Raw genomic sequence first — 16,623 nt, 5'->3', positions numbered from 1 at the left:
AAATGATTTAGCTTCAAATACTTGCGATATAATTGATAAAACTTCAAATGCAGGCGAAACAAACGAGATAGCTTCAAATCCAAGCGAAACACATGATTTAGTTTCAAATCAATGCGAAGTAGAAGGCCTAGCTTAAAATTCATGCGAAACAAATGATTTATCTGCACATACGTGCGATATAAATGATATAGTTTCAAATGCAGGTGAAACAAACGAGTTAGCTTCAAATCCAAGCGAAACACACGATTTAGTTTCAAATCAATGCGAAGTAGAAGGCTAAGCTTCAAATCCATGGGAAACAAATGATATAGCTTCACATACTTGCGATATAAATGATATAGCTTCAAATGCAGGCGAAACAAACGAGTTACCTTCAAATCCAAGCGAAAAAGATGATTTACCTTCAAATTAATGCAAAGCAGAAGGCTTATCTTCAAAGCCATGCCAAACAAATGATTTAGCTTCAAATAATTGCGATATAAATGAAATAGTTTCAACTGCAGGCAAAACGCACGAGTTAGCTTCAAATCCAAGCGAAAAACATGATGTAGCTTCAAATGCATGCGAAACAGACGAATTGGCTTCAAATCCAAGCGAAACACATAATTTCGCATCAAATCAATGCGAAGTAGAAGGCTTAGCTACAAATCAGCGCGAAACAAATGATTTAGCTTCAAATACTTGCGATATAAATGAAATAGTTTCAACTACAGGCAAAACACACGAGTTAGCTTCAAATCCATGCGAAACACATGATGTAGCTTCAAATGCATGCGAAACAAACGAATTGGCTTCAAATCCAAGCGAAACACATAATTTCGCATGAAATCAATGTGATGTAGAAGGTTTAGCTACAAATCAGCGCGAACCATATGATTTAGCTTCAAATACTGGCGATATAAATGATATAGCTTCAAATGCAGGCGAAACAAACGCGTTAGCTTCAAATCTGTGCGAAACACATGATTTAGCGTCAAATCCAAGCGAAACACGTGGTTTAGCTTCATATTCTTGAGAAACAAATGGTTTAGCTTCAAATACTTGCGAATGTAGGTGATACTGCTTCAAATCCATGCGAAACACATGATTTGTCCAAAAATCAATGCGAAGTAGAAGGCGTAGCTTCAAATCCATGCGGAACAAATGATTTAGCTTCAAATAATTGCGATATAAGTGATATAGATTCAACTGCAGGCGAAACAAACGAGATAGCTTCAAATCCATGGGAAACAAATGATTTTTCTTCAAATATTTGCGATACAAGTGAACTAGCTTCAAATGCAGGCGAAACAAACGAGTTAGCTTCAAATACGTGCGAAACAAGTGCTTTTTCTTCAAACCAATGTGATGTAGAAGGTTTGGATTCAAATCCAAGCGACACACATGATTTACCTTCAAATACTTGCGGTATAAATGAAACAGCTTCCAATGCAGGCGTCACGAACGAGTTAGCTTCAAATCCAAGCGAAACAGATGATTTAGCTTCAAATCCATGCGATACAGATGATTTAGCTTCAAATCAATGCGAAGTAGACGGCTTAGCTTCAAATCCATGCGAATCAAATTGTTTAGCTTCAAATACTCGTGATATACATGATTTATCTTCAACTGCACGCGAAACAAACGAGTTAGCTTGTAATCCATGCGAAACACATGATTTTGCTTCAAATCAAAGCGATGTAGAAGGTTTAGCTTCAAATCCAAGCGACACAAATGATTTAGCTTCAAATACTTGCGATATAAATGATATAGATTCATATGCAGGTCGAACAAACAAGTTAGCTTCAAATCCACGCGGATCACATGATTTAACTTCAAATCTATGCGATGTAGAAGGCTTAGCTTCAAATCCATGCGAAACACATGATTTAGCTCCAAAATCATGCGAAACACATGGTTTAGCTTCATATTCTTGTGAAACAAATGGTTTAGCTTCAAATACTTGCGATATAATTGATATAGCTACAAATGCAGTCGAAACAAACGAGTTAGGTTCAAATCCAAGCAAAACACATGGTTTAGTTTCAAATCAATGCGAAGTAGAAGGCTTATCCTCAAAGCCATGCGACACAAATGATTTGGCTTCAAATAATTGCGATATATATGATATAGCTTCAAATGCAGGCGAAACAAACGAGTTAGCTTCAAATCCATGCGAAACAAATGATTTAGCTTCAAATACTTGCGATATAATTGATAAAGTTTCAAATGCAGGCGAAACAAACGAGTTAGCATCAAATCCAAGCGAAACACATGATTTAGTTTCAAATCAATGCGAAGTAGAAGGCTTAGCTTTAAATCCATGCGAAACAAATGATTTAGCTTCACATACTTGTGATGTACATGATTTAGCTTCAACTGCATGCGAAACAAACGAGTTAGCTTCAAATCCAAGCGTTACACGTGATTTAGCTTCAAATCAATGCGAAGTAGAAAGCTTAGATTCAAATCCATGCGAATCAAATGATTTAGCTGCACATCAATGCGATGTACAAGGTTTAGCTTCAAATCCATGCGACACACATGATTTATTTTCAAATCAATTCGAAGTACACGGCTTAGATTCAAATCCATGCGAAACAAATGGTTTAGCTAGAAATACTTGTGATGTAGGTTATTTAGATTCATCTGCATGCGCAACAAACGAGGTAGGTTCAAATCCTTGCGAAACACATGATTTAGCTTCAAATCAATGCGAAGTAGAAGGCTTAGCTTCAAACCAATGCGCAACAAATGATTTAGCTTCAAATACTTGCGTCAAAAATGATATAGCTTCAAATCCAGTTGAAACAAACGACTTAGCTTCAAATCCATGCGAAACACATAATTTAGCTACAAATCAATGCGAAGTAGAAGGCTTAGCTTCAAATCAATGCGAATCAAATGATTTAGCTTCAAATACTTGCGATTCAAGTGAACTAGCTTCAAATGCAGGCGAAACAAACCAGGTAGCTTCAAATCCATGCGAAACACATGATTTAGCTTAAAGTTCATGCGAAACAAATGATTTAGCTTCAAATACTTGTGATATAAATGATATAACGTCAAATGCAGGCAAAACAAACTAGTTAGCTTCAAATCCATGCGGAACACATGATTTATCTTCAAATCAATGCGAAGCACATGGTTTAGCTTCAGATACTTGTGATAAACATGATTTAGCTTCAACTGCATGCGAAACAAACGAGTTAGTTTAAAATCCAAGAGCAATAAATGATTTAGCATCAAATCAATGCGAACTAGAAGGCTTAGCTTCAAATCCATGCGATACGAATGATTTAGATTCAAATACTTGCGATATAATTGATAAAGCTTCAAATGAAGGCGAAACAAACGAGTTAGCTTCAAATCCAAGCGAAACACATGATTTAGCTTCAAATCAATGTGAAGTAGAAGGCTTAGCTTCATATCAATGCGACACAAATGATTTAGCTTCAAATACTTGCGATATAAATGATATAGCTTCAAATGCAGGCGCAACAAACGAGTTAGCATCTAATCCAAGCGAAACAAATGATTTAGCTTCAGGTACTTGCGACATAAGTGATATAGCTTCAAATGCAGACGAAACAAACGAGTTAGCTTCAAATCCAAGCGAATCACGTGATTTAGCTTCAAATCAATGCGAAACAAATGATTTAGATTCGAACACTTGGGATATAAGTGATATAGCTTCAAATACAGACACAACAAACGAGATAGCTTCAAATCAGTCGGAAACAAGTGATACTTCTTCAAATACTTTCGATACAAGTGATATAGCTTCTAATGCTGGCGAAACAAACCAGTTAGCTTCAATTCCATGCGAAACAAATGATTTTTCTTCAAATGCATGCGGAAGACAAGATTTAGGTTCAAATTCATGCGAAACACATGATTTAGCTGCAAATCAATGCCAAGTAAAAGCCTTAGCTTGAAATCCATGAGAAACAAACGATTTAGCTTCAGATACTTGCGATATAAGTGATATAGCTTCTAATGCATGCGAAACAAACGAGTTAGCTACAAATCCAAGGGAAACACATGATTTAGCTTCAAATTCATGCGCAACACATGGTTTAGATACAAATTCGTGCGAAACAAATGATTTAGCTTCAGATACTTGTGGTATACATGATTTAGAATCAACTGCATGCGAAACAAACGAGTTAGCTTCAAATCCATGCAAAACACATGATTTAGATTCCAATCAATGCGAAGTAGAAGACTTATCTACAAATCCATGCGAAACGAAAGATTTAGCTTCACATTCTTGCGAATATAAGTGATATATCTTCAAATGCAGGCGAGAAAAACGAGTTCGCTTCAAATCCATGCGAAACACATGATTTAGCTTCAAATCAATGCGAAGTAGAGGGCTTAGCTTAAAATTCATGCGAAACAAATGATTTAGCTTCACATACTTGCCATATAAATGATATAGCTTCAAATGCAGGCGAAACAAACGAGTTACCTTCAAATTCAAGCGAAACACATGATTTACCTTCAAATTAATGCAAAGTAGAAGGCTTATCTTCAAAGCCATGCGACACAAATGATTTAGCTTCAAATACTTGCGATATAATTGATATAGCTTCAAATGCAGGCGAAACAAACGAGTTAGCTTCAAATCTGTGCGAAACACATGATTTAGCTTCAAATTCATGCGAAACACATGATTTAGTTTCAAATCAATGTGAAGTAGAAGGCTTAGCTTCAAATCCATGCGAAACACATGATTTAGCTTCAAATCAGTGCGAAGTAGATGGCTTAGCTTCAAAGCCATGCGATACAAATGATTTAGCTTCAACTACTTGCGATATAATTAATATAGCTTCAAATGCAGGCGAAACAGACGAGTTAGCTTCAAATCCAAGCGAAACACATGGTTTAGCTTCATATTCTTGTGAAACAAATGATTTAGCTTCAAATACTTGCGATATAATTGATATAGCTACAAATGCAGGCGAAACAAACGAGTTAGGTTCAAATCCAAGCAAAACACATGGTTTAGTTTCAAATCAATGCGAAGTAGAAGGCTTATCCTCAAAGCCATGCAACACAAATGATTTGGCTTCAAATAATTGCGATATAATTGATATAGCTTCAAATGCAGGCGAAACAAACGAGTAAGCTTCAAATCCATGCGAAACAAATGACTTAGCTTCACATACTTGCGATTAAATGATATAGCTTCAAATGCAGGCGAAACAAACGAGTTAGCTTCAAATCCATGCGAAACAAATGATTTAGCTTCAAATCCTTGCGAAACACATGGTTTAGCTTCATATTCTTGCGAAACAAGTGGTTTAGCTTCAGATACTTCTGATAAACATGATTTAGCTTCTACTGCATGCGAAACAATCGAGTTAGCTTTAAATCGATGCGACACAAATAAACTAGCTTCAAATGCTAGCGATATAAATGAAATAGCTCCAAATGCAGGCGAAACAAATGAGTTATCTACAAATCCAAGCGAAACACATGATTTAGCTTCAAATCAATTGCGAAGTCGAAGGCTTAGATTCAAATCCAATCGAAGCACATGTCGTTGCTTCATATCAATGCGAAGTAGAAGGCTTAGCGTCAAATCCATGCGAATCAAATCATTAAGCTTCAAATACTGGTGATATACATGATTTAGCTTCAACTGCATGAGAAACAAACTAGTTAACTTCAAATCCATGCGAAACACATGATGTAGCTTCAAATCAATACAAAGTAGAAGGCTTGGCTTCAAATCCATGAGAAACTAATGATTTAGCTTCAGATACTGGCGATATATGTGATATAGCTTCATGTGCAGACGAAACAAACGAGTTAGCTTCATATCCAAGCGAAACACATGCTTTAGCTTCAAATCCATGCGAAACACATGATTTAGCTTCAAATCAATGCGAAGTAGAAGGTTTAGCTTCAAAGCCATGCGACACAAATGATTTAGCTTCAAATACTTGCGACATAATTGATATAGCTTCAAATGCAAGCGATACAAACGAGTTAGCTTCAAATCCAAGCGAAACACATGATTTAGCTTCAAATCAATGCGAAGTAGATGGCTTAACTTTAAATCCATGCGAAACATATGGTTTAGCTTCAAATACTTGCGATATAACTGGTATAGCTTCAAATGCAGACGAATCAAACGAGTTAGCATCAAAATCCATGCGACACAAATGATTTAGCTTCAAATACTTGCGATATAAATGATATAGCTTCAAATGCAGGCGCAACAAACGAGTTAGCATCTAATCCAAGCGAAACAAATGATTTAGCTTCAAATCAATGCGAAGTAGAAGGCTTAGCTTCAAATCCATGCGGAACAAATGATATAGCTTCAGATACTTGCGATATAAGGGATATAGCTTCAAATGCAGGCGAGAAAATCGAGTTCGCTTCAAATCCATGCGAAACACATGAGTTAGCTTAAAATGCAGGCGAAGCGAGTGATTTAGCTTCAGGTACTTGCGACATAAGTGATATAGCTTCAAATGCAGACGAAACAAACGAGTTAGCTTCAAATCCAAGCGAATCACGTGATTTAGCTTCAAATCAATGCGAAACAAATGATTTAGATTCGAACACTTGGGATATAAGTGATATAGCTTCAAGTACAGACACAACAAACGAGATAGCTTCAAATCAGTCGGAAACAAGTGATACATCTTCAAATACTTTCGATACAAGTGATATAGCTTCAAATGCTGGCGAAACAAACCAGTTAGCTTCAATTCCATGCGAAACAAATGATTTTTCTTCAAATGCATGCGGAAGACAAGATTTAGGTTCAAATTCATGCGAAACACATGATTTAGCTTCAAATCAATGCGAAGTAGAGGGCTTAGCTTAAAATTCATGCGAAACAAATGATTTAGCTTCACATACTTGCCATATAAATGATATAGCTTCAAATGCAGGCGAAACAAACGAGTTACCTTCAAATTCAAGCGAAACACATGATTTACCTTCAAATTAATGCAAAGTAGAAGGCTTATCTTCAAAGCCATGCGACACAAATGATTTAGCTTCAAATACTTGCGATATAATTGATATAGCTTCAAATGCAGGCGAAACAAACGAGTTAGCTTCAAATCTGTGCGAAACACATGATTTAGCTTCAAATCCATGCGAAACACATGATTTAGTTTCAAATCAATGTGAAGTAGAAGGCTTAGCTTCAAATCCATGCGAAACACATGATTTAGCTTCAAATCAGTGCGAAGTAGATGGCTTAGCTTCAAAGCCATGCGATACAAATGATTTAGCTTCAACTACTTGCGATATAATTAATATAGCTTCAAATGCAGGCGAAACAGACGAGTTAGCTTCAAATCCAAGCGAAACACATGGTTTAGCTTCATATTCTTGTGAAACAAATGGTTTAGCTTCAAATACTTGCGATATAATTGATATAGCTACAAATGCAGGCGAAACAAACGAGTTAGGTTCAAATCCAAGCAAAACACATGGTTTAGTTTCAAATCAATGCGAAGTAGAAGGCTTATCCTCAAAGCCATGCGACACAAATGATTTGGCTTCAAATAATTGCGATATAATTGATATAGCTTCAAATGCAGGCGAAACAAACGAGTTAGCTTCAAATCCATGCGAAACACATGATTTAGCTTCAACTCCATGCGAAACACATGGTTTAGCTTCATATTCTTGCGAAACAAGTGGTTTAGTTTCAGATACTTATGATAAACATGATTTAGCTTCAACCGCATGCGAAACAATCGCACGAAAGAAACGAGTAATCTTCAAAGCCATGCGACACAAATGATTTAGCTTCAAATACTTGCGATATAATTGATATAGCTTCAAATGCAGGTGACACAAACGAGTTAGCTTCAAATCCAAGCGAAACAGATGATTTAGTATCAAATCAATGCGAAGCAGAAGTCTTAGCTTCAAATACATGCGAAACAAATGATTTAGCTTCACATACTTGCGATATAAATGATATAGCTTCAAATGCAGGCGAAACAAACGAGTTATCTTCAAATCCATGCCATACACATGATTTAGATTCAAATCAATGTGAAGTAGAAGCGTTAGCTTCAAATCCATCCGAAACAAATGGTTTAGCTTCAAATACTTGTGATGTACATGATTTAGCTTCGACTGCATGCGAAACAAACGAGTTAGCTTCAAATCCATGCGAAACGCATGATTTAGCTTCAAATCAATGCGAAGTAGAAGGCGTCGCTTCAAATCCATGCGACTCAAATTTTAGCTTCAAATACTTGCGATATAATCGATAAAGATTCAAATGCAGGCGAAACAAACGAGTTAGCTTCAAATCCAAGCGAAACACATGATTTAGTTTCAAATCAATGCGAAGTAGAAGGCTTATCCTCAAAGCCATGCGACACAAATGATTTGGCTTCAAATAATTGCGATATAATTGATATAGCTTCAAATGCAGGCGAAACAAACGAGTTAGCTTCAAATCCATGCGAAACACATGATTTAGCTTCAACTCCATGCGAAACACATGGTTTAGCTTCATATTCTTGCGAAACAAGTGGTTTAGTTTCAGATACTTATGATAAACATGATTTAGCTTCAACCGCATGCGAAACAATCGCACGAAAGAAACGAGTAATCATCAAAGCCATGCGACACAAATGATTTAGCTTCAAATACTTGCGATATAATTGATATAGCTTCAAATGCAGGTGACACAAACGAGTTAGCTTCAAATCCAAGCGAAACAGATGATTTAGTATCAAATCAATGCGAAGCAGAAGTCTTAGCTTCAAATACATGCGAAACAAATGATTTAGCTTCACATACTTGCGATATAAATGATATAGCTTCAAATGCAGGCGAAACAAACGAGTTATCTTCAAATCCATGCCATACACATGATTTAGATTCAAATCAATGTGAAGTAGAAGCGTTAGCTTCAAATCCATCCGAAACAAATGGTTTAGCTTCAAATACTTGTGATGTACATGATTTAGCTTCGACTGCATGCGAAACAAACGAGTTAGCTTCAAATCCATGCGAAACGCATGATTTAGCTTCAAATCAATGCGAAGTAGAAGGCGTCGCTTCAAATCCATGCGACTCAAATTTTAGCTTCAAATACTTGCGATATAATCGATAAAGATTCAAATGCAGGCGAAACAAACGAGTTAGCTTCAAATCCAAGCGAAACACATGATTTAGTTTCAAATCAATGCGAAGTAGAAGGATTATCTTCAAATCCATGCCACACAAATGATTTAGCTTCAAATACTTGCGATATAATTGATACTGCTTCAAATGAATGCAAAACAAACGAGTTAGCTTCAAATCCGAGCGAAACACATGATTTAGTTTCAAATCAATGCGAAACACATGATTTAGCTTAATATTCTTGCGAAACATGTGGTTTAGATTCAGATACTTGTGATAAACATGATTTAGCTTCAACTGCATGCGAAACAAACGTGTTAGCTTCAAATCCATGCGAAACACATGATTTAGCTTCAAATCAATGCGACGTAGAAGGATTTGCTTCAAAGCCATGCGACACAAATGATTTAGCTTCTAATACTTGCGATATAATTGATATAGCTTCAAATGCAGTCGAAAAATAGAGTTAGCTTCAAATCCAAGCGAAAAATATGATTTAGTTTCAAATCAATGTGAAGTAGAAGGCAGGGCTTCAAATCCATGCAACACAAATGATTTAGCTCCAAATATTTGCGATATAATTGAAAAATCTTCAAATGAAGGCGAAACAAACGAGTTAGCTTCAAATCCAAGCGAAACACATGATTTAGTTTCAAATCAATGCGAAGTAGAAGGCTTAGCTTCAAATCCATTCGAAACAAATGATTTAGCTTCACATACTTGCGATATAGACGATATAGCTTCAGATGCAGGCGAAACAAACGAGTTAGCTTCAAATCTGTGCGAAACACATGACTTAGCTTCAAATTCATGCGAAACACATGGTTTAGCTTCATATTCTTGCGAAACATATGGTTTAGATTCAGATACTTGTGGTATACATGATTTAGCTTCAAATGCAGGCGAAACAAACGAGTTAGTTTCAAATCCAAGCGAAACACATGATTTACCTTCAAATTAATGCAAAGTAGAAGACTTATCTTCAAAGCCATGCGACACAAATGATTTAGCTTCAAATTCTTGCGATATAATTGATATAGCTTCAAATGCAGGCGAAACAAACTAATTAGCTTCAAATCTGTGCGAAACACATGATTTAGCTTCAAATTCATGCGAAACACATGGTTTAGCTTCATATTCTTGCGAAACAAATGGTTTAGATTCAGATACTTGTGATAAACATGATTTAGATTCATATGGAGGCGAAACAAACGAGTAAGTTTCAAATCCATGCGAAACACATGATTTAGCTTCACATACTTGCGATATAAATGATATAGCTTCAATTGCAGGCGAAACAAACGAGTTAGCTTGAAATCCAAGCGAAACACATGGTTTAGATTCAAATCAATGCGAAGTAGAAGGCTTAGCTTCAAATCCATGCGAAACAAATGATTGGGCTTCAAACACTTGGGATATAGGTGTTATAGCTTCAACTGCATGCGAAACAAGGGAGTTAGCTTCAAATCCATGCGAAACACATGATTTAGCTGCAAATCAATGCGATGCAGTAGGTTTAGCATCAAATCCATGCGATACACAAGATTTAATTTCAGATCAATGCGATGTAGAAGGTTTAGCTTCAATTCCATGGGCTACACAAGATTTAGCTTCAAATCAATGCGGTGTATAAGACTTAGCTTCAAATCAAAGCGAAACACATAATTTAGTTTCAAATCGATGCGATGTACATAGTTTAGCATCAAATCCAAGCAAAACACATGATAAAGCTTCAAATCAATGCAATGTAAAAGGTTTAGCTTCAAATCCATGCAACACAAATGAATTGGATTCAGATACATGCGTTAGAAGTAATATAGCTTCAAATGCAGGAGAAACAAACGAGTTGGCTCCAAATCCATGCGAAACAAATGATTGAGCTTCAAATCAATGCGATGTAGTAGGTTTAGATTCAAATCCATGCGAAACAAACGGTTTAGCTTCAGATACTTGCGATATAAGAGATATAGATTCAACTGCAGGCGAATCAAACGAGATACCTTCAAATCCATGCAAAACACATGATTAAGCTTCAAATCAATGCTATGCAGATGGTTTAGCTTCAAATCCATGCGACGCAAATGATTTAGCTTCACATACTTGCTATATAAGTGATATTGCTCAAAATGGAGACAAAACAAACGAGTTAGCTTCAAATCCAAGCGAAACACATGGAATAGTTTCAAATCAATGCGAAGTAGAAGGCTGAATCCTCAAAGCCATGCGACACAAATGATATAGCTTCAAAGACTTGCGATATAATTGATAAAGCTTCAAATGCAGGCGAAACAAACGAGTTAGCTTCAAATCCAAGTGAAACACATGATTTAGCTTCAAATTCATGCGAAACACATGGTTTAGCTTCATATTCTTGCGAAACAAATGGTTTAGATTCAGATACTTGTGATAAACATGATTGATTTAGATTCATATGCAGGCGAAACAAACGAGTTAGTTTCAAATCCATGCGAAACACATGATTTAGCTTCACATACTTGCGATATAAATGATATAGCTTCAAATGCAGGCGAAACAAACGAGTTAGCTTCAAATCCAAGCGAAACACATGGTTTAGCTTCATATTCTTGTGAAAGAAATGGTTTAGCTTCATATACTTGCGATATAAATGATATAGCTTCAAATGCAGGCGAAACAAACGAGTTAGCTTCAAATCCAAGCGAAACACATGATTAAGCTTCAAATCAATGCGATGTAGAAGGCTTAGCTTCCAATCCAAGCGAAACACATGATTTAGCTTCAAATCAATGCGATGTAGAAGGCTTAGCTTCAAATCCATGAGACACAAATGATTTAGCTTCAGATACTTGCGATATAAGTGATATAGCTTCAAATGCAGACGAAACAAACGAGTTAGCTTCATATCCAAGCAAACACATGTTTTTGCTTTAAATCAATGCGATGTAGCAGGATTAGGTTCAAATCCATGGGACACACAAGATTTAGCTTCAAATCAATGCGATGTAGAAGGTTTAGCTTCAAATCAATGCGATGTAGAAGGTTTAGCTTCAAATCAAAGCGAAACACATGATTTAGTTTCAAATCAATGCGAAGTGGAAGGTTTGGCTTCAAATCCATGTGAAACAAATGGTTTGACTTCAAATACTTGTGATATACATGAACCAGCTTCAACTGCTTGCGAAAGAAACGAGTTAGCTTCCAATCAAAGCGAAACACATGATTTAGCTTCAAATCAATGCGAAGTAGAAGGCTTAGCGTCAAATCCATGCGAAACAACTGGTTTGGCTTCAAATACGTGCGGTACATATGAAATAGATTCAGATGCAGGCTAAACAAGCGAGTTAAATTCAAATCCATGCGAAACATATCACTAAGCTTCAAATCGATGCAAAGTAGTATGATTAGCTTCAAATATATGCGACACAAATGATTTAGCTTCAAATTGTTGTGATATAAATGATATATCTTCAAATGCAGGCGAAACAAACGAGACAGCTTCAAATCCAAGCGAAGCACATGATTTAGCTTCAACTCAATGCGAAGTGGAAGGCTTGGCTTCAAATCCAGGCGAATCAAATGAGTTAGCTTCAAATCCATGCGAAACACATGATATAGCTTCGAATCAATGCGAAGGGGAAGGCTTAGCTTCAAATCAAGGAGAAACCACTGATTTGGCTTCAAATACTTGCGAATATAAGTGATGTAACTTCAAATGGAGGCGAAACGAACGAGTTGGCCTCAAATCCATGCGAAATACATGACTTAGCTTCAAATCAATGCGAAGTAGAAGGCTTTGCTTCAAATCCAAGCGAAACACATGATTTAGATTGAAATCAATGCGAAGTAGAAAGCTTAGCTTAAAATCCATGCGAATCAAATGATTTAGCTTCAAATACTTGTGATATACATGATATAGCTTCAAAAGCAGGCGAAACAAGCGAGATAGCTTCAAATCCAAGTGAAACACATGATTTATTTTCAAATCAATGCGAAGTAGAAGGCGTAGCTTCAAATCAATGCGACACAAATGATTTAGCTTCAAATACTTGCGATATAATTGATAAAACTTCAAATGCAGGCGAAACAAACGAGATAGCTTCAAATCCAAGCGAAACACATGATTTAGTTTAAAATCAATGCGAAGTAGAAGGCCTAGCTTAAAATTCATGCGAAACAAATGATTTATCTGCACATACGTGCGATATAAATGATATAGTTTCAAATGCAGGTGAAACAAACGAGTTAGCTTCAAATCCAAGCGAAACACACGATTTAGTTTCAAATCAATGCGAAGTAGAAGGCTAAGCTTCAAATCCATGGGAAACAAATGATATAGCTTCACATACTTGCGATATAAATGATATAGCTTCAAATGCAGGCGAAACAAACGAGTTACCTTCAAATCCAAGCGAAAAAGATGATTTACCTTCAAATTAATGCAAAGCAGAAGGCTTATCTTCAAAGCCATGCCAAACAAATGATTTAGCTTCAAATAATTGCGATATAAATGAAATAGTTTCAACTGCAGGCAAAACGCACGAGTTAGCTTCAAATCCAAGCGAAAAACATGATGTAGCTTCAAATGCATGCGAAACAGACGAATTGGCTTCAAATCCAAGCGAAACACATAATTTCGCATCAAATCAATGCGAAGTAGAAGGCTTAGCTACAAATCAGCGCGAAACAAATGATTTAGCTTCAAATACTTGCGATATAAATGAAATAGTTTCAACTACAGGCAAAACACACGAGTTAGCTTCAAATCCATGCGAAACACATGATGTAGCTTCAAATGCATGCGAAACAAACGAATTGGCTTCAAATCCAAGCGAAACACATAATTTCGCATGAAATCAATGTGATGTAGAAGGTTTAGCTACAAATCAGCGCGAACCATATGATTTAGCTTCAAATACTGGCGATATAAATGATATAGCTTCAAATGCAGGCGAAACAAACGCGTTAGCTTCAAATCTGTGCGAAACACATGATTTAGCGTCAAATCCAAGCGAAACACGTGGTTTAGCTTCATATTCTTGAGAAACAAATGGTTTAGCTTCAAATACTTGCGAATGTAGGTGATACTGCTTCAAATCCATGCGAAACACATGATTTGTCCAAAAATCAATGCGAAGTAGAAGGCGTAGCTTCAAATCCATGCGGAACAAATGATTTAGCTTCAAATAATTGCGATATAAGTGATATAGATTCAACTGCAGGCGAAACAAACGAGATAGCTTCAAATCCATGGGAAACAAATGATTTTTCTTCAAATATTTGCGATACAAGTGAACTAGCTTCAAATGCAGGCGAAACAAACGAGTTAGCTTCAAATACGTGCGAAACAAGTGCTTTTTCTTCAAACCAATGTGATGTAGAAGGTTTGGATTCAAATCCAAGCGACACACATGATTTACCTTCAAATACTTGCGGTATAAATGAAACAGCTTCCAATGCAGGCGTCACGAACGAGTTAGCTTCAAATCCAAGCGAAACAGATGATTTAGCTTCAAATCCATGCGATACAGATGATTTAGCTTCAAATCAATGCGAAGTAGACGGCTTAGCTTCAAATCCATGCGAATCAAATTGTTTAGCTTCAAATACTCGTGATATACATGATTTATCTTCAACTGCACGCGAAACAAACGAGTTAGCTTGTAATCCATGCGAAACACATGATTTTGCTTCAAATCAAAGCGATGTAGAAGGTTTAGCTTCAAATCCAAGCGACACAAATGATTTAGCTTCAAATACTTGCGATATAAATGATATAGATTCATATGCAGGTCGAACAAACAAGTTAGCTTCAAATCCACGCGGATCACATGATTTAACTTCAAATCTATGCGATGTAGAAGGCTTAGCTTCAAATCCATGCGAAACACATGATTTAGCTCCAAAATCATGCGAAACACATGGTTTAGCTTCATATTCTTGTGAAACAAATGGTTTAGCTTCAAATACTTGCGATATAATTGATATAGCTACAAATGCAGTCGAAACAAACGAGTTAGGTTCAAATCCAAGCAAAACACATGGTTTAGTTTCAAATCAATGCGAAGTAGAAGGCTTATCCTCAAAGCCATGCGACACAAATGATTTGGCTTCAAATAATTGCGATATATATGATATAGCTTCAAATGCAGGCGAAACAAACGAGTTAGCTTCAAATCTGTGCGAAACACATGATTTAGCTTCAAATTCATGCGAAACACATGATTTAGTTTCAAATCAATGTGAAGTAGAAGGCTTAGCTTCAAATCCATGCGAAACACATGATTTAGCTTCAAATCAGTGCGAAGTAGATGGCTTAGCTTCAAAGCCATGCGATACAAATGATTTAGCTTCAACTACTTGCGATATAATTAATATAGCTTCAAATGCAGGCGAAACAGACGAGTTAGCTTCAAATCCAAGCGAAACACATGGTTTAGCTTCATATTCTTGTGAAACAAATGATTTAGCTTCAAATACTTGCGATATAATTGATATAGCTACAAATGCAGGCGAAACAAACGAGTTAGGTTCAAATCCAAGCAAAACACATGGTTTAGTTTCAAATCAATGCGAAGTAGAAGGCTTATCCTCAAAGCCATGCAACACAAATGATTTGGCTTCAAATAATTGCGATATAATTGATATAGCTTCAAATGCAGGCGAAACAAACGAGTAAGCTTCAAATCCATGCGAAACAAATGACTTAGCTTCACATACTTGCGATTAAATGATATAGCTTCAAATGCAGGCGAAACAAACGAGTTAGCTTCAAATCCATGCGAAACAAATGATTTAGCTTCAAATCCTTGCGAAACACATGGTTTAGCTTCATATTCTTGCGAAACAAGTGGTTTAGCTTCAGATACTTCTGATAAACATGATTTAGCTTCTACTGCATGCGAAACAATCGAGTTAGCTTTAAATCGATGCGACACAAATAAACTAGCTTCAAATGCTAGCGATATAAATGAAATAGCTCCAAATGCAGGCGAAACAAATGAGTTATCTACAAATCCAAGCGAAACACATGATTTAGCTTCAAATCAATTGCGAAGTCGAAGGCTTAGATTCAAATCCAATCGAAGCACATGTCGTTGCTTCATATCAATGCGAAGTAGAAGGCTTAGCGTCAAATCCATGCGAATCAAATCATTAAGCTTCAAATACTGGTGATATACATGATTTAGCTTCAACTGCATGAGAAACAAACTAGTTAACTTCAAATCCATGCGAAACACATGATGTAGCTTCAAATCAATACAAAGTAGAAGGCTTGGCTTCAAATCCATGAGAAACTAATGATTTAGCTTCAGATACTGGCGATATATGTGATATAGCTTCATGTGCAGACGAAACAAACGAGTTAGCTTCATATCCAAGCGAAACACATGCTTTAGCTTCAAATCCATGCGAAACACATGATTTAGCTTCAAATCAATGCGAAGTAGAAGGTTTAGCTTCAAAGCCATGCGACACAAATGATTTAGCTTCAAATACTTGCGACATAATTGATATAGCTTCAAATGCAAGCGATACAAA

This window comes from Megalopta genalis, unplaced genomic scaffold (genome assembly GCF_051020955.1).
Source record: "Megalopta genalis isolate 19385.01 unplaced genomic scaffold, iyMegGena1_principal scaffold0025, whole genome shotgun sequence".
In the NCBI taxonomy this organism is placed as follows: Eukaryota; Metazoa; Arthropoda; class Insecta; order Hymenoptera; family Halictidae; genus Megalopta; species Megalopta genalis.
The sequence above is the reverse complement of the archived record's forward strand: the minus strand, read 5'-3'. Positions refer to the sequence as shown.